The sequence below is a fragment of the Hippopotamus amphibius genome, chromosome 1 (assembly GCF_030028045.1).
Source record: "Hippopotamus amphibius kiboko isolate mHipAmp2 chromosome 1, mHipAmp2.hap2, whole genome shotgun sequence".
Classification (NCBI taxonomy): domain Eukaryota; kingdom Metazoa; phylum Chordata; class Mammalia; order Artiodactyla; family Hippopotamidae; genus Hippopotamus; species Hippopotamus amphibius.
Window position 1 is genome coordinate 212,089,028 of NC_080186.1, and position 24,651 is coordinate 212,113,678.

At 39.9% G+C, this 24,651-nt stretch overlaps 1 protein-coding gene across 1 annotated transcript in view; it reads left to right on the top strand.

Moving 5' to 3' along the window:
* The first annotated feature begins 14,881 nt into the window (after nt 1-14,881).
* SSBP2 (single stranded DNA binding protein 2) overlaps nt 14,882-24,651 on the top strand; it is a 311,861-nt gene continuing 302,091 nt past the window's right edge. The window contains exon 1 of the mRNA XM_057740161.1: nt 14,882-14,892. The gene's annotated coding sequence lies outside the window, so the exon portion shown is untranslated. The remainder of the gene's footprint in view (nt 14,893-24,651) is intronic.

Sequence of the window (24,651 nt, forward strand, 5' to 3'; positions counted from 1 at the left end):
GACAGAGGCTAGTATAAAACTATGGACTAGTGGATTATGATTTATTAATTTTGGTATGCTATCAAATTTCCCAGTTTAAATAACCTGTTTAAACTTGATTTGTCATTGGTGAGACCTCTCCTTCGGGTGTTGAATTAGCATGTAATGTACACAGCGTAAGAATAATAATATAAATAGAAGTGCTTTGCTCTCATTCTTTATGAAATTACGGTTTTCCACAACCACAAAAGAACATTAACATAAGAATATAATTAGCATATTAGAATATAGTTGATATCATAACTCATTTTTTATTAAAGCTCTTCTTTTAGAATATAAATATTTTTCTATATTTTCTATCCACTTTCAGGTTATTTGGGCCTGGCACCAAGAGTAGACATAGATGTTTGGAGAGAGGCTAGAGAGAATACCTTTAGAAAAGTATCTGTGATTCTTCCATGTTTTCTGTCAGGTTGCTTAAGGAATAATTATTCATGTATGAAGCTGGCAGTGCATGGTCCGCTTGCTCTCTTTTCGTGCCCCTCCTTTGCCAACATGCAATTTAAACGTTAGGCTGCAAACTGATCATAGTGAGATCTGGTTTCTAGGAGATTATTTGCTGTATCGATCACATAGGGAATCAGACATTTTAACGAACGCACGTGGTTTTCTACAGCGTTACATGAACTAACAGGGCTGCAGTGGTCTGAAATGATTCGGTTAGACTCATTGCCATCCTCCAGAAATCATTTCCTGAGATATCAGGTACTACATTTCTCATAGGACTTGCTTGTCAAGAATATTCCTCTTTTAAGCTAAATAATAACTTATGGGCTTGATAGATTTTATTACTGAATATTAAAGCAGTGTGCCCAGCATGTGAAGCTTTCTAGCTTTCTTCATGCCAGTGAGCAGATATGCTTAACAAACCAATCTTGAGTTTATGGGATGAACAAAGCCATTCTGTTGGCTGGGCTGTGCTAGTACATGTAGACACACGCACACACTGGCTTGGACATGTATTTGGCATCACATGTTACCGCACCGAGATACGCGTATCTGAATTAAGTAAAGGCCCTTCTGCCTAGTCTGATTTTAAGCCCTAGGTATGTCCTCTTTTTGACAGTAATGTAAGAAACTTTCTGGCTGACTAGGAAAGAACTTGTTTTCCTTCTAGTTTCTACACCCTGCTTATTAACTTGGAGTTATATTATGTGGTTTGTTGTAAAAAAAAAAATGTAGGACTTACATGGTAAATAAGGGGAAGGAGGAGATGAACATTTGTGAGTAACTGATATGTGCCAAGCTCTTCCCGTAAATTATCGCATTTATTCCTTATAACAAATTGAAAGGGAAATATTGTTATCTTAATGTATAGATGAGGAAACGGAGGCTAAGAGAAGTTAAATAACTTGACCAAATTTACAGAGCTCATGTTGAGAGGAGCCAGAACTTCCATCTAACTCTAAAATTTATGTTATTTTTATTATACCAGGGTACCTTCTGTGGATTATGGAGCTTCGTATGGGAAGGACCAGAGGGATCGAATTCACTTGGAGGGTAACACCTCACATTGTTTGAGTTACATTTTCAAATCTAGTTAGTAAATGTATGTGCTGCAAATTGAACCTGTTCTTGAATCTTCTATGTTGCAGTCTGCATTTGACAGTTGGAAAAACGTATCTGGAAAGAGTTTCATCTTGGTAGCTACAAAGGACAGTTGAAAACTTTTGCTTTCGGTACAATAAAACCTGTGGTGTTCTTGGTAATGACCTTTCAATTGCAGTATTAATGTCTTAGCCAAAGTTCTACTATATTGCCAGGAAGAGAAAGCCACTCAAGGGGAGTCTATTGTGAGGTAAAAACGAGCCATCTTCTGGTCATCCTAGGGAAAAAAAAAAGTCAATGTTCAGCCCATACACTGGATGAAGAATGAACCTAGGACCAAGGTACTTCCTTTGTCTCCCCTTGTGGCCCCATGATTTACTGCTTTTGCTTCTCTGTACATCTACTCCCTTCTCCAGGGTTCCCTGCCTACTCGTCAACATGCTCATGGTTGAAAATGGCCACCACAGATCCCAATTTCTCATGGTCACCAGATTGCTGTCTAAGGACACTCTTGAGTCTCTTTCATTTTGAGAGATCTGATTTCTCACTGCCATTTGTGTCCTTGATCAGGTGTCCACCAGTGTCACCAGGGAGGGAGGCACAAGTGTGATGGCTATGCCTACGCCCTTTGGAAAGGTTAGCAGCATGGGCAGTTCCTAGAAAACAGGGCTCTGAGTGAAGCAGGCGATCCAAATATATCTCCAACCGTAAATAAAATGTGAATATGACTTTATAGTTTTGCGAATATTTTCATATAGTCTCCTTCCATATGGAATTATCTATCCCCACCTTACACTGAAGGAAATTACGGCCAATTGGCTGAATAATTTGGTGAAGCTCATCTGGCAAAGTAAATGGAGGACCCAAGACTAGATACCAAAGTCCCTGGGTCTTTCCACCATATTAGGCTGCCTCTTTGTCCATGGAAATGTACACAATTATGGAAGAAGGTTTCTGTGGTGGTGGTTTTACATCTACAGTTTAACTCACAATTAGCACTCATGAATGAATTTGCTAATTTGAAACCACAGTGGGTTTTAGCTTCCTTTCATAATACCACACTTTCGTGTTGTACCTAACGGTTAGTACTGCACTCCGCTGGAAGCTTGTGAATATATTTTCTTATATTGGTATGGCACAAACTTGTAGGAATCATGGATATCATGAAAAGAATAAGTTGAATAGATTGTTTTAAGTTATTGAGTAATTGTAGTTCAATTTTGTACAAGTAATAGAATATACCTTCGAAATGTCATGTGACAGTTTTGTGGAGCTAGAATTTTGGTTAAGGGAGGCATAGGCTCCCTAAAGGTGGGGATGTCCTTAAAATGCATGGAGAAATTAACCCTTAGCCAGGTCTACACCCTACACATTTATGCCAGTTTTATTTTTCAATGAATCCTGAACCTCAAACCAAAAATTAAAAAAAAAATTGAATAAAAATGCTTGGAATTATCCTCTTTTCCCAGAGATAATGCAATTTCCCTGTGCTAAATGCTGTTAATTTTTCCAAAATCTAAAGTGATAACATTTTAAAGATGAAAGGAATTTATTCCTGTCCTCAAGAAATCTAGTATAGTGGACAAATTGAAATGCATCAAAATATAAAATACTTCTTTATTTCATCCCTAATGAACATATCTCCTGGCAATGACCACCGGGGCAAGAATTGAATGGCAATATTTCATGCAAGAGCATTACAAGTAAATTCCTGTAGTGCTTTAAATGTCTGGAAAAGTCTCTGGAAATGGACCTTAAACGGTTACACAGTTAACATTCAGATATCAGCAAAATAGAAACTGTTTAAATATTAAACATCAAATTTTCCTTCTTTCAAAGGACTAATAACTTAGCAATAAAAATTGTCTTTGAATCTTGCCATCACAAGGTCTCAGTCAGGCAGTGGATTTTAAATAAAAATTTGCAAGCATTTCCTATTTAAGCAAAATTAAGAGCTGAGCAAAGAGGAATGAATTAGTAGCCTGCCCCAAACTCACCTTGAACAGACAACAGTCCACCTCCTTTGCAGTCCAAGCTCCTCCTCTGTGGAGCTGCCTGCAAAGTGAAAGCGCCCAGGATCGATGCTGTCAGGGCAATGCGTCTGCACAGAGGAAAGGCACTAATCAAGTTCTCCTGCAGCTGCTGACCTAGCCGGCAACACTGAAAGAAGAAACATGCAGCCATGAAAGAGAAGCAGGTGGTGGACAAGGAATTAGAGGAAAGGGAAACAGTAAAGGAGGAATCCCTGAGCTTGAAAATAATGGGACACCCCAACAATAAAAATCCCTTTTGTCCACATGGATGAGGAAATATTTCATTAAGGTGTCCTCAAAGAGACTCGCCGATGTAGAGTGAGAAGCATATGGCAAAATAACTTGCTGAGGCTGTTCCTGGGGAGGAACTGGAGCCCTGTTACTAGACCAAACAAGAATGGTAGAGCCCAGTCAAAAGTAACAGAAGGAGTCATAACCTGGGAGGGGGAGAACGTGGCAATGCAATGTATTTCTTCTGTACTTGTGTTCCCCTGAAAAATATTGATTCTGCTTGGTTCTCAAGAGAACACTCATAGAGTAGGAACCATGATGTCATAGACTCTTGAAGCTAAAAATAACCTAAGGCTTTCTAGTCCAACCAGAGACAAGGAATGGGAGATTCAGGAAGATCCAAGAGCTTCCCCAAGGTCACATACAAATTAGCGGCAGAGAGCTAGAAAGAACCAAAGTCAATTTCTGCCAGGTCTCAGGACAGTGCTTTTGGAGTCTCAGTAAATTTTCCACACTTCTAAAGCTCTATTAGCTATGCGCTCATGTTGGAACACTTCACTTCAATAAGCAGGCTAAAATAAAACACTCTGGTATAGTTAATAATAAAACTGGTTTTTATAAGTAATAACTTCTATAGCAAATATGACTTCTATCAACGTATAACATACATTTTAGTTTTGCAAATAATGAAGCAGTTGTGTCCCCACTGGATGTTTGGGACAGTTTTCCAAATACTGTCGCCAGCTGGGTTAGGTGTTATGTAGCATGGATTGACATTTGAACTAGTAGATTTCTACAGTGAAAAGAGGGAATTTAGAGAATCTAAGTAGAATTGTAGACAGTGCCATTGCGTCTAAAGCATTCACTGTATTCACCTCATTTATTTGATTAATCATACAAAAATTATAGGCATTGTAAGGAATCAGGAGAGGAGTGATTTGGCTGGAGTAGTTTGCGTATTGAAAACCTCTCTTCTCAAAGGTCTTTCGGCAAGTGTCTCATGTTTTCATCTCCTATAGAATGAGTGGATCACTGTAAAGCAACTGTCTATCTCTCTTTTTTTAACACATCAAAGATTTCATTTAATTAATTAATTAATAAAGGAACCACTAAGATGTTACAATGGATTCAAAGGAGAATTCATAGCACCACACATTTGTGGTCAAATAATGTATGTTGAAATGAATTTTAAAACAGATGCAAAAACAGAAAAAATGGGCTAATAACCACAGGTAAATAACTGATTGCATTCTGCCAGATAGCGTTTGGGCTTTTATCATCAAGAATTATATTTTTATCAATTTTCTACAAGTTACAGTTTACAGTAGCTCAAAAACAATGTAAAGTAAGAGACCTCATAGAATCAGATAACCCAGAAGGATATGTTAGATGCATTTGCCTTGTTTTCAACTGAAGACACCTAGTAATCTTTCAGTCTATTAAAATTCTTTCATGATTTTACCTACAATTCACATTTTACAGATTAAGAGACTCAATTCAGAGAGGTAATAGCCTAACCTGGATCCCTCAGTGAAAGAGCTTGAATGGGAACCAAGATATGTCTAATTCCAGGGACACTTCTCTTAAACTCGAGGGCAGTAGTTCTCAACAGGGGGTAATGGTAAGCCTCAAGAAATATTTGGCAATGCTTGGAGACATTTTTGGTAGCTGTAATTTGGGGGTGTAATTTGGTTCTGGCTTCTAATGAGTAGAAGCTAGGGATGCTACTGAATATCATACAATACACAGTACAGCCCTCTACAACAAAGAAACCATCTCTTGAACAGTATCTGCTATTAAAAGGTGATATTTTCCTTGGACATATGTAGCTTATAAGTAACTAAGAACCTACAAGCCAAGGCCACTATAAAAAGCAAAAAGCACACTTTCCAGAGGATCATCTACTTAAGAATCTTCCACTAGCATGTAAATCATTAAAGAATTGAAAGGGCTAAGAGCAACAGGTAAAATTCAATGAGAGCTTGTAGTCATTGGCACAGTACAAACACTGACTAATAGCATCACAGTAGTATTTATTCAGCTTTCCTACAGGCACTGCTTAGGGTGTAGAGGGTCATACCAGGGAAAGTATTCAATTGGCAGCTTTATTTATGAAACTTACCTGCATTTGGAAATAAAGGTAAATGAGACGTATGTATTTCAGTATTATACGCAGCATAAGTTAGATTCTGTCATATACTTAACTTTTCTTTTAATATGTACTGTGAGCTAGATGTAATACTAGGTGCAAGAGATATATGAAGATAGACGTTTATGAGCTAGTGGGGAAGATGAACATACACATAAAAGATTATAATGCAGCATGATCATTCCAGGTTCCTAAGGGAAGGCAAGCAAGACTGCATAGAGGAGTGAGGGAAAGCAACTCAGAGAACACAGGCTGATCCCGGGATGATGGACTAGGAGAACAGGAGTAGAGGAGGGGGGATTCTGGGCAGATGGAATTGCACTTTTTAGAGGCATGAACATGAGAGAGAGTGTTGTGTTCTGAGAGTATACGTGAAAGGGTGGGAAAGGCATGGTGATTCATGTAAGATGACGATAGGCAGGTAGCTAGCGGTCTGACAAGGAAGAGCCTCCTGACTGTGTTGTTTCCAGCTTTTTGGCTATAATGAATAAAGCTGCTGTGAATATCGTACGAGTCTTTTGTGAACACATTTAAAACTTTTTTTTCTTGGATAAACACTTAGGAGTGGACTTGCTGGATCACAGAGTAGATATGTATTTAACTTTATAAGAAATAACACAATTTTATAAAGTGGTTGAACCATTCTATACACTCACCATGGAGAATTCCTGCTACTCCATACCCTTGCCAATATTGGATGTTGTCCATCTTTTAGATTTTAAGTCATTTCAGTGGATGCATGGTGGTATATCAGTGACTTCAACTGGCATTTCCCTGATAATTAATGATGCTGAACATACTTTAATGTACTTATTGGCTATTTATAAGTCATTCTTTGTGACATTTCCAAGTCTTTTGCCCATTTTTAAAGTGTCTGTCTTTTTATCATTAAGTTATAGATGTGCTTCCTGTATTTTGGATATAAATGTTTTGCCAAATCTATGCGTTATGAATATTTTCTCCTACTCTGCACACTGCCTACTTATTTTCTTAATAGTGTCTTTTGATTAGCAGAGGTGTCTTGATTTTGATAAAGTCCAATTTTATCAATATTTCCCTTTTATGATTAGGACTTTCTCTGTCCAGTCTAAGAAATCTTTGCCTATCCTTCATCATGAAGATTTTCCCCTATAGTTCCTCTAAATGCTTTATAGTTTTAGCTTTTGTATTTTAGTCTATGATACATCTCAAACTAGTTTTTTGTGTATGATGTAAGGTGAGTTAAGTTTCACTTTTTCGCACATAGGGTTATCCAGCGGACCCAGAACCATTTTCTGAATAAAACCGTTGTTTCAACCCCATTGAATTTCTTTGTCACCTTTGTTCAAAGCCTCTTCACCCTATAAATGACAGCCTATTTCCAGCCTTCTCTATTGTGTTCCATTGATTTATCTACCTGTCCTTTTGTCAATACTACTTCACTTTGATTATTATAGTTTTATAATGTTTTGAAATCAAGTAGATTAAGGATTAAGTCTTCCAACTTTGTTCTTTTTTTTTTCCAAAATTAGTTTTGTTATTCTAGGTTCTTTGTTTTTTGAGTTAGTTTCTACAAAAACATCTCTTGGGATTTTGATCTGGATAGCACTGAATTTATGGATCACTTCGGAGAGAACTGACATTTTGACAGTATTGAGCATATCCGTCCATGATCATGTTTAGTTCTATTTAGGTATTTTTCTGCCAAATCTCTCAGTAATACTGTATATTTTTTTCAGCACAGAAATCTTGTAATTCTTTTATTAGATTATCCCTAAATATTTACAAAGTTCTTAAATGTTATTATAAATTTCATTTTCAATCCTATTTGCTTTATTAAGAAATGAAAAATTCTCATTGTTTTCTCATTTTGGAAAATATATAGAGAAGAAAGTATCAATTATAACACTACCACCTAAAGATAATTATTATTAGCATCTTGGTGAATATCCAATTGTCTTGTTTATATGCATACCTACATATACATATTTTAAAAATATGAATGGGGAGTCTGTTCTTTAAAAATTCAATCTAAAACCAGTATAACCCAAGAAGCATTAAAAGGGAATCTTACATTGAATTGTCTTTCTAAAATCCCTATATACACTCATTGTTTGGAAATTGGAACACATTTTCCCTGTAGAGACAATGTTCAAATGACAGGTTATCAATTCAGGCCCACAGAACAAAACTCTACTTAGCCCATAATGGCTTATAGCTCTCTGACCTGCACCTATTTCTAAACCCCTTCAAGGGAGCACAGTCCCCACATACTTATTCCCTACATAAGCTTTGGATCTCTTAAAACCCTATAAGGAGAAAGGCACAGATGGAGCTGGTGCACGAGGATGGAGAAACCTTAGCAAGAGCAGGAGGCTGCAGGGTGTCTGTACCAACGCTGACTCTGGGGTATTCGTGTGTGAGCTTCAGAAGTCAGGTGGGCTCTGGCTGTGGGAGAACTGAGTAGTAGTAGCCGCGGTCAGTTACCTGTATTAACATTCATTGACCTCCATATTACATTCTCAAAGTAATTCTACTGAAGCTGAAATTCAGGAGATCCAAACTCAGGGTCACCACATTATCCAGGAAACACAGCCCAGCAACTAAAAGCTAATCTCAAAATAATTTAAATACTTGCCTCTCTCTAACACTGTGTTGTCAATACATGGTCCACAGAGGTGTTTGGTTTAAATCTCCTCTTGCTCTCCGGTTGGCTTCATCCTATAGCTTTTCTAGGATTTCCTTCTCTAAACCTGTAAAACGTTTTCCCTAGCCACATCCCATGCACATTTTTTTCTTATTCTCCCATCCCCTTTCTCCTGATTCTGCATTCCTTAAGCCCAAAGTAGCACCTTGGCAATGGCAGAACCCTTTCTGAGTAGATGGGGATTTGAGGGAGTAAGGGGAGTGGAGAGTGGGGGTGGGGGAAGGGAAATGCTGGGAAGGCCTCCACATACCAACTTCCATCACATCTCCCTGAGCATAAGTTTCCTAAGTCAGGAAGAACCTGTGTAACTGGAAAGACTCCTCGGAATTCCTGGAGGTTAGGGAAAGATAAGTCGGTCATAAGAATGGATTTTAATTCTTACATGTAAAGAGAGTAGATACATGAGAAGGTACTCTAGAAGCAAGTCATTTTCAGGAACTTTCCTTTCTGTTTCCTTTGTGCCTCCTTTACCTAACTGCCCAACAAATTGGCTCAGTGCTATGCTTGAGGGGGATGCAGGTTTGGGATTCCTGGGGTGCCACAGGTCAGGAGGGAGCTTTGGGGCGGTGCAAAACCGGGAAGCTGGCACGGTAGCCGGCCTTGCTCTGTTGATCTTTTGGTCTGATACTTGTTTTTAGTTTCACTTTCTTTTAATTCTGGTCTCTCCATATCTGACCAGAACAGCACCATTCTTTTGGTTTGTTAGTTCATTGTAATGATAAGAGCGTATTACCATTAGAGTGCCTTTTCAGGTCACAGTGTATTGCACAGAGCAGATTGTTAATTAAATGGTAATGTTGTCTGAGTTTGGAAGTAATTCCTAAAGTTAATAGTTATTAGTTACCTTGAAATTGTGAAAAAAAAAAAAAAAATCAGTCTATAAAATCAGTGCATAATTAGCAAGCTGCCCTCCAAGAAGCAGATCACATCACATTCTGTCCGAAAGGAACAGCTCTGCTGATGAGGCACTGACATAGTTAAGAGAAACCATGAATCACGAGGGGCCCGGAAAATGGTGCTGCCCAGCTCACATTCAGAAGCAGCATAATTTATGAAGCACTGAGGACAGTGGGAGGTAGGCTGTCAGAAATGCTAAGTTCTCTGTGGAATTATCACATTCCCTTTGAAAGATTGGATGTCATTGACACGAGGTAATCTGGGGAAGCTTGGAGGTTCTGTGCAATTGGGAAAAGTGCAAAGATACTTGTAAATGAAGCCAAATTTTTTCAGCCCTTTTCCCACTGGAAATCACGCCCAAGGTCTTATAAAAACAGACTTTCTTTCCAAGCATCAGGAGGAAATACTTCACGAAGGACACCCATGGCATGTGGAAACTTCCTGATCTACTGATATCAGAATGGCCAGAGCTATGCAGAGATTGCATCGACTCTGCCTTTAAGATCTATGTTTTCTTTATCCCTCGGCACACTCTTTTCAATTATTTAAGATTACATATTGTCCACAGGTCCAGGGGAAGGAGAGAATGTAAAAATTAACAATATAGGTTGATGACTTCAGCAAACTTATTATCAGTTATTACTTTTATTATTCCTTTTGATAAATAATAATTTCCAACATTTATCACTGGCTGCTCACTAAAGTGCTAAAGACAGTGTTGAGTGCTTTGCGTGGGTTATTTTATTTAATCCTGCCATAAAATAAGCACCACCTTCAATTTAGAGATGGGGAAACTGAGGCTTAGAAAGGCCAAGCAACTCATCGAAGATCACACAGTTTATCAGAGGTGGAGCCTATATTCCAGTCATTTCCTTTAGCTGTTATAAAGGTATCAAGTTTTAATCCAATAAAAAGATTAAAATGACTAAATCTACTTGACATTTTGGAAGGGAATATGATTCACCTTGAAGAAGAGCTCTCTGTATTTTGGCATAGAAGACTGGCTATGTCTTTTTGTCAAGTCATTTTTATACAACTCCTGTCTGGTCCATAATGGCTCTGTGGCATGTACTCTCTGAATGTAGATGAAATCACTCCACTGTTAACAGCTCAATGAAATGTTCCCTCAACAAGTGAGAAAGTTTATTGAACTTTGGAAAGTGGTATCTGCAAACTATTCCAAAACCACCTCACACTACTTTCAGACCCTTTCTTCCTGACCTGTTCATATACTCCGCTTGTCCATTGGAACTTGAATCATAAAGCGATTTCTTGTAATGGGCTGCGTTATTTTCTGTCAAGCAGTCGTTCATTTCCTTGGAGGTCCACTGTATTTACTATCCGTTTCCGTGAGGGTAGGTAGTCCTGTTTCTGAGGTATTTATAAGAAATTTTATAATGGTTCCTATGGTGACAAAGGATGAAAACATGACTTCAAGCCATTTAAAATGATAATTCACCAAAACAGGTGTACACAACTTTGTTTACTACCTGGTCATTGAAAGGTCTAGGGTAACTTGGTTGGCAGTTTGAAGAAACTTTTTACTTCTCACTTTTTGTTATCAGGCAGCTACCTGGTCAGAAAATTGATTTCCAGAAACATGAATGGCCACAGAGCAATTTTAGCAACAGTTTTAGCTGAAACTTTGTGGTAAACAATGTCATTTCCTGGGTGCAAAGCGATTGGACTTCAAAACGAACCATCAAGCCCACAGGCAAGCTTAGTACAGCAAGCAGGCCTGCTTTCCAGGCTAGGAATTAAGCTCTTCTCCTCTGATTCAAATATCAGAAATAAGCCTTTCCCATTTATGTGTGATACCAGAACAAACAGAGGTCCCTCACAAGGGAAGCCTTTTGATTTGGCTCAGCTCAACGGATGGTTATGGGGACGTAGTGTGGCATTATGGAAAGAGCGCCGGCTTCAGGCCCACCAGAGCTGGATTCAAACCCCAGCCTTAGCTGTACAGCCTGGAGAGATTGCCTTATCTGCTTCAAGGCTCTTTCTTCACCTGGAAATTAAAGACATTAATGTCTCCATTGGGAGGGTGTGTTAAGGACTAGAACTAATATGTACGTGATCTGAGCCCCCGTGTTCCTATGTTGGAGAAGAAACAGCAGCTAGGAACAGCTAGAAGCAAATGCTATCCTTTACTTCAGTTTCTCAGAGCAGAGTGAAGGCGGTCCTGTTTGTCATCTACAATAGTGCCCCCTAGAATAACCTCTCCCCCACTCTTCTCCTCAAAGTCCCGCCTTCACAGGGCTATCCTTTCTTTCTCTCCCCCTTCCTCCCACCTCATTAGTTCTGTTTCTCTGGCTCGCAGTCTCTTAATTCTGTGTCACACATGTCCTGAAATCTGGCAAAAGTCTAATTCCCCTCAGAGGGCAGAGGAATAGATGCTGTAGACCAAAAGCCAGCATTCTCTTTAGAGTAGGCAGCAGGGGTGTAGCTGGGGCTGTGAACACACACTACGGAAAGGTTTGCTCTGTCTTACACGTCGTAACCCTCACCTCAGCGCCTGGAACCTAGCGGGTGCTTAATAAAAACGCTCATGATTAAGGAGCATCTATAATGGGCCAGAGGCTTATCTTGTGATTGTGGGGTTTAGAACACAAAAATTAGTAAGATAAGACCCCTGCTTTAAGGAGTGCAAAGTGTAGAATATATTCTTGAATTTAGGTGACTTTTAAGCAGCTACCTCATCACTAAAACAATGAAGATTCACTCGGTTATTTCCATAAAATATCTTAAGCATAGTAAAACATATCCATGGCATAAATGACTAATTACTATATTTGCTGTATTCCAGAGAACTAATTTCAAAATGAGCAGGCAACACTTCTTAAAACAAAACAAAACAAACAAAAAGAAAACAAAAAAAAAAACTGAAACAATCCACCAAAAGCAAGTTATTTAAGGTATACATTTACTAGTTGTATACTTAGCAACAAATGCTATTTGTGGGTGTACAGTACCTGGAGAACTATTGATGTACATAAATTGTGTCATTGCTTTTTATCAATTAGGTTATCGATTCTTGGTTTAGAATGAAAAACAGATTATTTCATTCATTCATTCCTTGCTTCTTTCATCTTCTATAACTGCCACCCTATTCTAGCCTTAAATTGGTTGTGGGGTCTAAAATCAGCCACTTATTAACTGCATTTTGCAGCAAATTACTTAACCTCTCAAAGCTTCACTTTTAACATCTGGGTTTAAATTTGACAGTGTCTAGCTCTTGAGATCTGTTGTAAGGATTCGATGAAATAACGTATCTTTAGCATCTAGCACAGAGTCCGGCATATTGTGGCCAACATTTAACAAATGGTTGTTATTATTGTTGCTGCTGTGATCATTGTTGTTTATATTATTGTTGTCAAACCAATATATTATAAGGGCTGGGCTCTATGAGGTACAAACAGGAAATAGCTTTATTTTTAAATGTCATTGCCCTTAAGCATGTTCTGTCTTATCTCCCTTTCCTGCCCCTGGATGATACCTCTGACAGATTCTGTGTTCTTTCCTGTTACTTTAGGATATTAGGCAACAGTCTCATTTTCAAAATTTAAAAAGTCTAGTCCAATCTAAAGCAAAATTGCCATTTCCCATCTAGTTTAAAGCTTCTTCTCTCCTCCCCAGCTCAGGCCTGGCCATGGTACCCACAGATCAGTGGAGGGACCAACAAAGAGTCTGTCCATTGGCCCTTTCTGCTTCCGTCACCTGCTTCTGGCTCCTTCGGGTGGGGGTGGGGGTGAAAGGGGGACTAGAGGAGATGGTAGCTGCTGCTGCTCCTCTTACTTCTTTCTTGATTCTCTCTTGACAGGCTCTCTCAAGTGGTCTCGGTCTTAGCAACTGTCCAAAACTGGCCCTTTCTTTTAAGGAGCATTTTTGCAGGTTCTTTGGGACTCTCATCCCTTCCCCTCCCTGCTGTCAAGAATGTCAGACAGTGCTCTGTTCTCCCAAGAAAGTGATACCTGGGCCTTGCAAGCAGCTCTGGAACGCAGCAACCTCCCATGCTATTTGGATTATGGGAACTTTACCCCCTTTTTCTATCCCCTTCTGAAAGCCAAGCTCTCCCATTGCTGCTCTCTCTGTCCCTGTCCACCTCCATGTGAGAGGCAGGCATCAGATTCTCTGTTTCCCAGGCTCCAGGGAATATGTGATTTGGGAAGACAGACAAGCTATAGCCCTTCCCACTTACACCCCAGATTCTTCCCATTCACTAACTTCTGTTAGGTAGGATGGGGGCATGATTGAGTGGACAGTCAAAGAACCAATTAGCAAGTCCTGGCTGGATGTGTTTAGCAACTGTCTTTACAATGTGTGGACTCCTACTGCCTATTGTCCTCCGCTGGCGCGCTTTGGCGGAAACACTGAGACAACAGGAAATGTCCCATCCAGCATCCTGTTACATTTTTATTATGCCTGAACGTTTACAACAGTCTCATAACTGGTTTTCCTGCTGCCTATTGCCCACTATTTCATTTCATCCCATACCTAACTGCTGGATTAATCTTTCTCAAAAGACACTGGTCTCGTCATATTTTTCTTTGCAGTCCATCATTGTGGCCTCGGCAGGTTGGCTACCATCCCAACAGCCCTTTCAAAAAGAAAAGAAAAATCTCAGGGTCCCCAGATTGAATGTAATCCCAGAAGGTTAAGCCAGATAGCACAGTAGTGGAGTTTCTGGGAGTCCCCAAAGCTCCTGTGACACTGGTTTGCTTCTAACTGCTTATTATGTCAAATAAACTCCCCAGGCTACAAACATAAACTCCACGAATTCAATGAGGTATTTACACTCTGATCAGAGATCCCGGAGGCACAAGAAAGAATGCCTTTAATTTACAATTCCAGCTTCATCATCTCATCAACATTCTCTAAATTTTGAGGAGTGACCCACTGGCTGTACATTATCCAGATCATTTAGAGCTAATTTCTCCACGAGCCACACTCTGTCTATCTCAAAAAAGTACAAAGTACGAATTCTGGAGAACACGAATTTTGGAACCCAGAGAACATCTAATTAACTTTTCTGTTTTACACACAACAAAATGGTGACACAGAGAGGCTGTGGCTTTGCCCAAAGTCACCAGGCCATTTGAAGCACAACCAGAATCAGTAGCCAGGTCTCCTGATCGCCAGAGTCAGGCTGATTTCACCATCCCAGGTAACAGCATGCCAGCTGGTTTCATTTCTTTGTAAACCGCTGTCCAATTTGTCCCTGTACTGCAGAAGGTCACCCACGTGTAATGGAAAGGGAATGTTCTTTCTAAAATTGGTATAAAGCCTTCTCTGATAGCATGTAGGGAGAAGAAAATTATTACTATTAAAAAGAAGTAAAATGAACTGCAGACCCAGAATTTGTCTGTGAAGATGCTGATGGATCTTTTTGGTAATGAACAGGAAGGCCCAGGACATATTCTGGATGGAAAAGGCTGAGACAAAACAAACTGATTTGCTTTCAATAAAAAAGTAAGAGGAATTTTCTATTTCCAGTGAGAATTGGGAGGAAGGTGTTTTAGCAGGCCAAGAACTTGGAAAAGAGAGAATGGGGCGGGGGAGGGGGGGGAGATCCCTGGAGATGGGGAGAGTGGGCAGACCAGAGGGGAAAATGGCTAAAAAGACACTCCCAGTGGCCAAAAACGTTAGAAGCAAAGTTTTATATTTGATTTTAAGTGCTTTTCTATACTGTACGGTGACCACCCTTCACAATCCACAAATCTTCAGTGAAAGTTCATCATACACAATGAAGGTCAGAGGTGCCTGGGACAAAGGGGAGAGGAACAAAATCGTGGAAGAGCCTGACTGCTAGGTGGCTGTGGTAAATGGAATAACAGCCCCCCTAAAATGTCCATGTCCTAATCCCAGGAACCTGTGAATGTGCTACTCAACGTGGCCAAAGGGAGGTAAGGTTACTAATCAATAGGGAGTCTCCTGGATTATTCAGGTGGGCCCGATATAATCACAAGGCTCCTTTAAAGTGCAAGGCAGAGGCTGAAGAAGAGGTCAGAGAGAGGCAGTGTGAGAAGCACTCCACCGACCACTAATACTTTTGAAGATGGAAGAAGGGGGCCGTGAGTCAGGGAATGTGAGTGGCCTCTAGCGTGTGGAAAAGACAAGGCGGTAGACTTTGCCCTCAGGTGTCTAGGGAGGAAGAGGGGGTGGGCACTCTGATGTGAGCCCGCTGTTTGGCGTGCCTCCCTTCTCTGTCTCTTCGTTCCATGGCAGCCACTACTGCTTGGGTCTACACCTTCCTCTCTCAGCCTCATCCCTGCTTCCTGCCCTTGGTTTTTCCTAGCGAAGCGTCTGCAGTAGCAGAACTTGAGGAAGAAGAGAGAGGAAGGCAGGACAAATCCCCGAGTTAGCTGCTCTCTTATCACACTCACCATCCACGTGCCCCCAGCCCCGTCACCCTGGTCTCGTCTCAGCGTTCCCAGGCATCATTCCCGTCCTTTACTGCTCTGTTCCTTATCCTTCAATATCTGACTCTGCTGTGTGTCCCAACATCCATCACTGATTTTAGGCCCAGGCTGATTTCACAGGAATGATCACCAGTATCTGTCTTACATTCAGGGCAAACCCCCAATCTCAGGGCGGCAGTGATGTTCCTGACATCTCAAATGGCAACGACGTATTTTCCTACAGCAGCAATTTTCAGAATGTGTTTTGGGGAGCTCTAGTTTGGGGCGTTAATATCTGTTACTCAATAAAAGGGTTTGAAAGTCAAAGAAGGTTGATAAATTCTCAATGGAACAATTTTAAGCAGTTTTCTCTCCTGCAGAACTTCTTAAAGCCTTTAATATGCAAATGTACATTATGAATCTCTGAGTGGGATATATGATATGCAGTGTTTCCCAAACTTATTTGACCTAGGAATTTTTTCCTTGAAACTTTCTTAAGAGAATATTCTTCTGTGAAACATATTTTGTCTTAAAGTAACATACTTAGCTCTTGTGGGTCAGGCATATGTTCTTGTGAACTGACAGAGGGATATAAGCATTATTGTTCTGGTGGGACAATGCATTCTAATTTCTTCAGCTGCATTTTTGGGACCCAGTAGTTTGTGAAGTGGAAAACTGCGTACAAGACCTTTCCAGGTAAGACCTTTCCAGGTAAGACCTGTGTCATTGCCCAGAAAGCAGAGGCAGATGACCAAGTAGAAAGCATCTGGGATCATAGGTCAGAAGAGCTGATATCTAATCTCAATTTTACCAGTATCAGCTGGGTACTCCTGAGCAATCCTCAACATTTTGTCTTCATTTTCTTCATCTATAAAATGGAGTGCCTAATGGTAATATTAAAATTAAAGTAAATAATACCTGCTTAAAATATTTCACAGGAATTTCAGGAGTTTCTAATGAGATGATGACATGAAAGCAATTTAAAAAGGGTAAGGCTTTTCTTAGTGAGTATATGGAAAAATACCATATTATTTCTTGGTTTTATAATAGGATCAAGGATTCAAGCCCATAGATAACCACCAAATCTTATTGATTGATTGCAAAACATTTCAATCCAAATTATTTTCCCCAAACATGTAATAAAGAATAATTCACATAGTACAATTTTACTTCTTTTCTCTTTCTAGATCTTCTGTCTGGTGGAGGAACTGCAATGGCCAAGACAAAGATGCTCTCAAGGGAAGGGAGTAGAAGCTGGACATTTAATAAACTGGACGATCAGAATAAAGCAGGTCATTGTCACATTTGAACTTCCAGTGGGGTCTGATTGATTTGGAAACAGTGCCAGTGGAGGCAAATTCCATCCTCAGATTTTCAGGCAACTTTGGATCCAGTTATTAGCTGACAATTCATATTCCCACTGGCAAAACCAGGGAGTATGACTCTGATTGACAAAGGCCTAAAACGTCACCTGTGACACCAGGAATGTTTCATTTCACAAAAGAGCAGAAAATATCAGTTACCACACTCTGCATGTCCATCTTATGTGATGGACACATGAGAACACGCCAGTGGGTCATGGGCAACAGCAACAGGGTCTGTTTCTTGGCCCTTTCAGCTCCAGGATTGTAGTTACCTATTAAGTTATATCACAGCATGCTGGGTGTTCTTGTGCAAAATTCAGCCTCTTTGGTTCAGGAATTGACTTAGATAACCTGCTATAAAGTATCACTTATCTGATAGATCCAGGTATGTTGAGCCTGGATCAGCAATTAAATTTAATTCCTTGCTCTCTTTTTTTTGAAAACGGAACCTGTAGCAAAAGTGGATGTGTCATACTGACAAGTGTGTTTTTAACACAGTCTCCATTGCTTATTATTTTAATGGTAGAAGTCATGGATGATTCTAGGAAGGTGAATTATACAGATAAGGATGAATAAGGAGGGACACTGCCTTACTGTCATATGTGTATTTGGGTTTAGTGGCTCTTGGAGAAGGGGAATTTCTCTGTGGGTATCACATATTAGCATCTAATTTAGAGACATTTTCTTTAAATCATCTGGTTGCTTTCTCTTACTAGAAACTGTACTTTGAATATTCCTTTCTTTTGTTACTTTCAACATATGATGTGAAGAGAGTAACATCTAATGAATGAGCATGGCTTACACGGGACTTTTTCCAAATGGTTTTATTTATATATTATTATCTTTATTTGTTATCACTCTTTTTTAAACAAAAGATCTGAAATCATGTTACACAAACAAATTCATTAAATTTGAATACATGGTGAACCACTTGTTTGCCATTTCATAGGTACAATTACTCTTGGTTTTACCCAAAGTGATTCAGTGTTAAAAAATAACAGAACCTAGTACCTTTAATTCTCTGCTTTCGGTTCTACTTTGACCACTAGCACAGGGCACCAGTTCTGGGCATTAGACTGACTTTTTCAACAGCGGATTGATTAGCACACATTCTTTGTTGTGGTTGAGGAAAGGGGTGTTAATAAAACAGAGAAACAAGATTGAGAAGAGTTGAGGGGGAATAGGTGATTTCATCTTTCAAAGATGAAGTTCTGTGGAAGGAAGCTTCTCGGTGCTCATTAAGAACACACACTTCCACACACGCATGGAAGAATGGGGAGCAAAAAGAATTCCAATGACTTTTTCATGAAATCTGACCCAGAGTAGAACAAAGAGAATTCTGAAGCTTTTGCATATGCCATTTTTGGGGGGGGGGGGGGGGGACATCCATCCTTTCCCCCCTCCTCTGATATTGCTTGAACAAAAAGAATGATTGAAATTGAACTTGTTCAGGGTTTTATAAATCAAGATGTCAACAAACACAAGCACCAGTCTAGTTACAACAAGAGACTGTAGTTTACAGAATAAAACTAACCCTGTTGCTTTCTTCCTTTCTTTTTTTTTTTTTTTTTAAGCGCTACAAAGAACACATTGTTTATTCTTGTGTAAAAACATCATGTAAAGAAGCTCTCTGTCAGGTACTCTATTTTTATTTAGTTGTTTCATAACTCAATTATAACGTTCCCCTCTGTCTAATAATTAGCATATGCATAGTAACAGGGCTTGAAAACCTGTTCTTTTCCCCACTGTGTGTCAGTTAAATTTCCAAATTGTTATGGAGAGCGGGCTGTGCCTGTGTAGGTGAGTCTCCCTGCTGCTCTGGCTGCTTGCCCCTGTGCAGCAGAGGAGGATCAGCTCTTGGAGGAAGGCCCAGCCAGAGGCCTGAGCAGAGACTTCCTGCCATCTGGAACAGTGTGGGGCACAAGGAAAGATGTCAGCAGGAAGCACTCAAAGGTCTCCTCTCCAGCTCCCCCGGGGGAAGACCAGTACGTCCCCCAGGCCTGCGACTGGGGAAACGTCACAGGTACTCCCAGTCACTTGATGTGTACGTTCTGAGCTCTGTATTTTCTGAGGTTTTTGTGGCCGCTTACCACCTTTGCACACCCTTTCCACGTGTGAGAAATTCCCCACAGTCTGAGTCTTACCCTCCCACTGTATAAGCCCCAAATGTACTTTCCCAGCTTCTCTTACAGCAAGAGCGCAGATTTGGGACATAGGCTCAGCCAATCCTCCTTGCTTGTAGGAGAGATTGTTTTGGAAGAGAGCAATGAGAGAGGAAGTAGGTGCTTCACAGAATCCACCTTCTGGCAAAGTGGCAGTGGAAGCTTCTGGCTTTGGAGGAGGAGAGTGTGAAAATTCTAGCATGTGTTGTCCTGTGCTAACAGAGTTCACTGAGATGAAGGGGTTGGGACCACAGGGTTCTTCCTGTGGCAGTTGTGATGGATGCAGTGCCTAAGACCAAGATGTTCTTTGCAGTAATAAAATAAAAAAAATTACAGGCATCTAATGTGATTGTTCATTCGATACATACACTCTGAAAATCAAAGCATGAAAGTGTTCAACTTGATTTGTTGAAACTTTTAAAAAGTTGATTAAGATGATTACTTTTTAAAAAATTTTATTAAAGTATAATTGATTTACAATGTTGTGTTAATTTCTGCTGTACAACAAAGTGATTCAGTTATATTTACATATATATATATATTCTTTTTCATATTCTTTTCCATATTCTTTTCCATCATGGTTTACCGCAGGATATTGAGTATAGTTTCCTGTGCTATACAGTAGGACCCTGTTGTTTATTCATTTTATATGTAATAGTTTGCATGTGCTAATCCCAGACTCCCAGTGCTTCCCTCCTCCCCCACCCCTCTTGGCAACCACAAGTCTCCTCTCTATGTGTGTGAGTCTATTTCTATTTGATAGATAAGTTCGTGTGTGTCATATTTTAGATTCCACATGTAAGTGATATCATATGGTATTTATCGTTCTCTGACTTACTTCATTTAGTACGATAATCTCTAGGTCCATCCATGTTGCTGCAAATGGCATTATTTCATTCCTTTTTATGGCTGAGTAATATTCCATTGCATGCACATATATATATATATACACACACACACACACACACACACACATATATAAAATCACATCTTTATCCATTCATAAGATGATAACTTTAAAGTGCGTTATTTTCCATAGGCAACAATACAGCTTGCGATGAATAAATTCAAAGGCCAACGTGTTTGTGGAAAACTGCTCTGGTCTGGCATGGTTACCCTTCAGATGTTTTGGGGATACATGTGAGTTTATATTTACTTTGGATATTATCATTTACTCACTTTTAAGCTAACTTCTCCCTCTTCCTCCACTCTCTTCTCACATCTGTATTATTGCACTAGTCTGATTTTTGGGGGTAGAAAACGCTTCTCTGGTACAAACATGGCATCTAGGCCGGAACACAGGACCCCATTAATTTGGTTGGGGAGAGGGGTTACGATGGGACTACAGGAAACCTATTGTGAAAGAGGAGAAGAGCACCTCATCCAAATCAGTGAGAAATAAATTTTTTTTAGTAAATGCTATTATTTTACAAGTAATTTGTATAATATAAGAAAAATGGTATTTGTTAAAAGTAGGTGAATTTGTTTAAAAATTACAAGTCATTATTGGTCCACGGTAGTGCATCCTGAGCACCCTTGACATTATGGAAATAATAGCTAGACCCAGAATTTGAAGTTATGCCTGGAGAATATTAGTAGGCCCCTTCTTTTCAGAGAAAAAAATCAACATGTTTTCTTAGCCATAATGACACACTATAACTGTATTACTGTAACATTACAAATATATGGAATCTTAATCAGTGAGTTTTAGCCATAGAGATAAATTCTGAGGGAAAAGGAATGTATGAACTCAGCACATAAAGCTAAGTTACAGGAATGACAAGCAAAGATCTTCACTATTTTCCATGCCTCACTCTTGCCATGATGTTGAAAAAGACTGATATTCTGAACTTTGATGAGCCATTCTTTTTTTTAATTATTTTTTATTTTTATTTTTATTTTTGGCTGCGTTGGGTCTTCATTGCTTTGTTGTGGGCTTTCTCTAGTTGTGGCGAGCGGGAGCTACTCTTCGTTGTGGTGCGTGGGCCTCTCATTGCCGTGGCTTCTCTTGTTGCCGAGCACGGGCTCTAGGCACATGGGCTTCAGTAATTGCGGCAAATGGACTCAGTAGTTGTGGCTCACAGGCTCTAGAGTGCAGGCTCAATAGTTGTGCACAGGCTTAGTTGCTCCACGGCATGTGGGATCTTCCCAGACCAGGGCTCGAACCCGTGTCCCCTGCATTGGCAGGCGGGTGCTTAACCACTGCGCCACCAGGGAAGTTCTGCCATTCTTTCTTTAGTCATTCTGTTGGTTTTTAAAATTGTCTCCCCTTCCATCCTGTACCTTGTGCCCTGATTTCTACGATAGTATTCCTGTTGCAAGTATTATTCAATTACCAGTGATTCAAGCAAAGAGAATTTAAATGTTTTGGTAGAGGTCCCTTAGATGAGGCTGTAGCTGACTGGATGGAGAAAGGAAACCACAGTTTTCTCCTATGTTCCAGACTGCTCTATGTTGCTTTTTAATATTCCTTCTAGTTCTATGAAGCTGCATGATTGCCTTGTGTGTTGTATTATTTCTGTGACTTCCACCATACACACAGAAAGGAAAAGAACAAGCAAGTTTTTTTCCTGCTCTTCTTCTTTTATTTCCCACTGGTATTATTTATAAATGATTTTAAATTCAGTTTTGAATTCTTCCTTTCTCAACACCATTGTGGTATTTCTATAATTCTGAATATAGCACTTCTAAGGGTAGAAGATATAGCTGTGTGGCTGGAGTGGTGTAGATTAGTTCTACTAAGGTGAGGAAGACAGCCTGGTTCTGCTTTTGAGCTCCTTTCAAATGTTGGTGTGCAGTTATGGGAGACACAGGGACCCCCTTTCAAAGGACACACGACCCAGCCGTGGGGAGTGTCAGCATATTCGGGGGCTGCCTCAGCTGCTAAGAACAACATCTCCAGAGATTACACCCTCTCTGAGGCAGCTCGCATCCCATGAGTGAGACTGAGGTATAAAAATCAGGACTCTGTGATGGATAATATTTGCTCCAGATCTCCATCAGATTGAATGAGACATAATCAGGTCTACGTTGGGCTTGACTTCTTCACAGGAGAGTGACTTGGTCTGTTTGCCTAGACCATTTGTGATATTAGCTGTGCAAATAAATATTTTGAATGTTCCTTTGGGAGAAGAGGATTATTTGATAACCATCTTAAAGAATATGTAGGCTTATTATGAGGAGGAGGATGACATTTTTTCCCCATTGTTACTGCTGATTCAGTGAGGAAAAGTACTTACATTGTATCAACAGTCAAAGATAAGAAAGAATTTCTTTACTGGAATTAAGGGATACTGTGGGAACTCCCACTTTGCAGATGTAACTAGATGACATCAAAATCCTTGTTTTCACCCTTGAATCTGTGAAATTTGAAATGATGGCATCATAGGGACCAACTGCCACCAATAAAGAGGCTTTTGAATCAGGCATTACATTCTCCAGTCAGATAAGATGTAGCGGGTACATGCTATGAATGTAGGACCGTCTTAGGCTCTGCTGAAGAATCACAGCATTATCCTTGTGCTTCTATCTCACTGGGGAGACGACATGGGAAAAGTTAAGTTCTAGTAAAAGGCAGCTTTTTTTAATGTATGATACAGATTGCAAGAGCAGAGAATGACTTTCAAAGGAATTAGGAGCCGGAGTAGGCAAGGCCATTCAAGGCAAGGGGAACAGCATGTACAAAGCGATACAGTGTTGACAGATGTGCCAGGTAGGTTTGTGTATGGTTTCAGACCATGTAGGGCATAGACCAGCTCTCCTGAGGAGGAAAACCACTTGTAAACATTTACTAAGCACCAAGCTCTGTGCTAACCCCAGTACATGCGTTTTCTCATTCAGTCCTCATAATAACTCTAGTGTACAGTTAGGAACATCATCTCTGTTTGCAGTTGATAAAATGGAGGAGGCACAGAGTGGTTAAGCAACATGCCTAAGATCACACAGTTAGCAATTGATGGAGCAGGGAATTCAAACTCAGGTTGTCAGACTTCAGCTACTGGGACTAAAATTTAATTTCAGAAACATTAGTATCACTTCCCAAAGGGAAAGCACAAACTGAGGTAGGAATTGTAGGGTTAGAGAATAGGAAAATGTCTTCAAAAGCATATTCCTCCATATCAAGCTCAACATGTATGTATACTGTAAATGTCAGTGAATGAAAAGGCTATTTTCAAGGAGTATATACTCTGGTAGGGAAGACAGACATGTATAAATAACTGCAATGTACTGAAGGTTTTAGGTACTGATGGATCAGATTGGATAAAATCTGAGAGGAGAGAAAGTTATCCTATAAGCAGTGTGGAGGAACTGAGGTTTTTGAGCAGCAGAGTGACATGATGAAAGCTTATTACTGAAAACTTAACCTGCTGACTTGTGCTACTTGTTTCCTTATTGTCAGCAACATTAAGCCACTTGGAACTCCAAGCAAGTTAGATCTGTGGTATAGAAAAGAGGAGGAAATATTTCTTTCTCTCATGTTGTGCTCACCAAACGTTCTGCTAAACTGGCTTAGATGCTGGAATAATAAATTGGAGTAAGAGCTGAAGCCTAAAGTCTGAAGACATGCTGATGCTCTCTGCTCAATCATTATTGTTCCTAAGAATATAAGGAGCCCCCAGGGTGTAGGGGTTGGGTAGAGGCCTGGAAAGATTGTTACAAATGTCTAAGAGAATTAGAACATAAGTTCATTCCTGTATGATCGGTTTAGAGTTATCCATTCATTCAGTGGGTCTGTCATTCAATGAACACAGTTGACCCTCGAACAACACGGATTTGAACTGTGTGGGTCCACTTATACACAGATGTCTTTCAAGAGTAAATACTACAGCACTACACAATCCAAGGTTGTTGAATTCATGGATGTGGAATGCAGATATGGAGGAAGCAGGCATATGAGGTTATATGAAAATTTTTGACTGCCTGGAGGGCCAGTGCCCCTAACCCCCTTGTTGTTCAAGGGTCAACTGTATTTGTTTATTGAGCGCCACTGGGTACCTGGTACCGTTCTAGGTCTTGGGACATAGCAGTCTAATGTGAGAAGTACACTAAGACAGCTGCCGTCATGGAGTATGCAAGCCAATAGCATTATTCAGACCATAAACATTTCAGATAGTGACATATGGCTCTGAGGAAAATAAAACAGA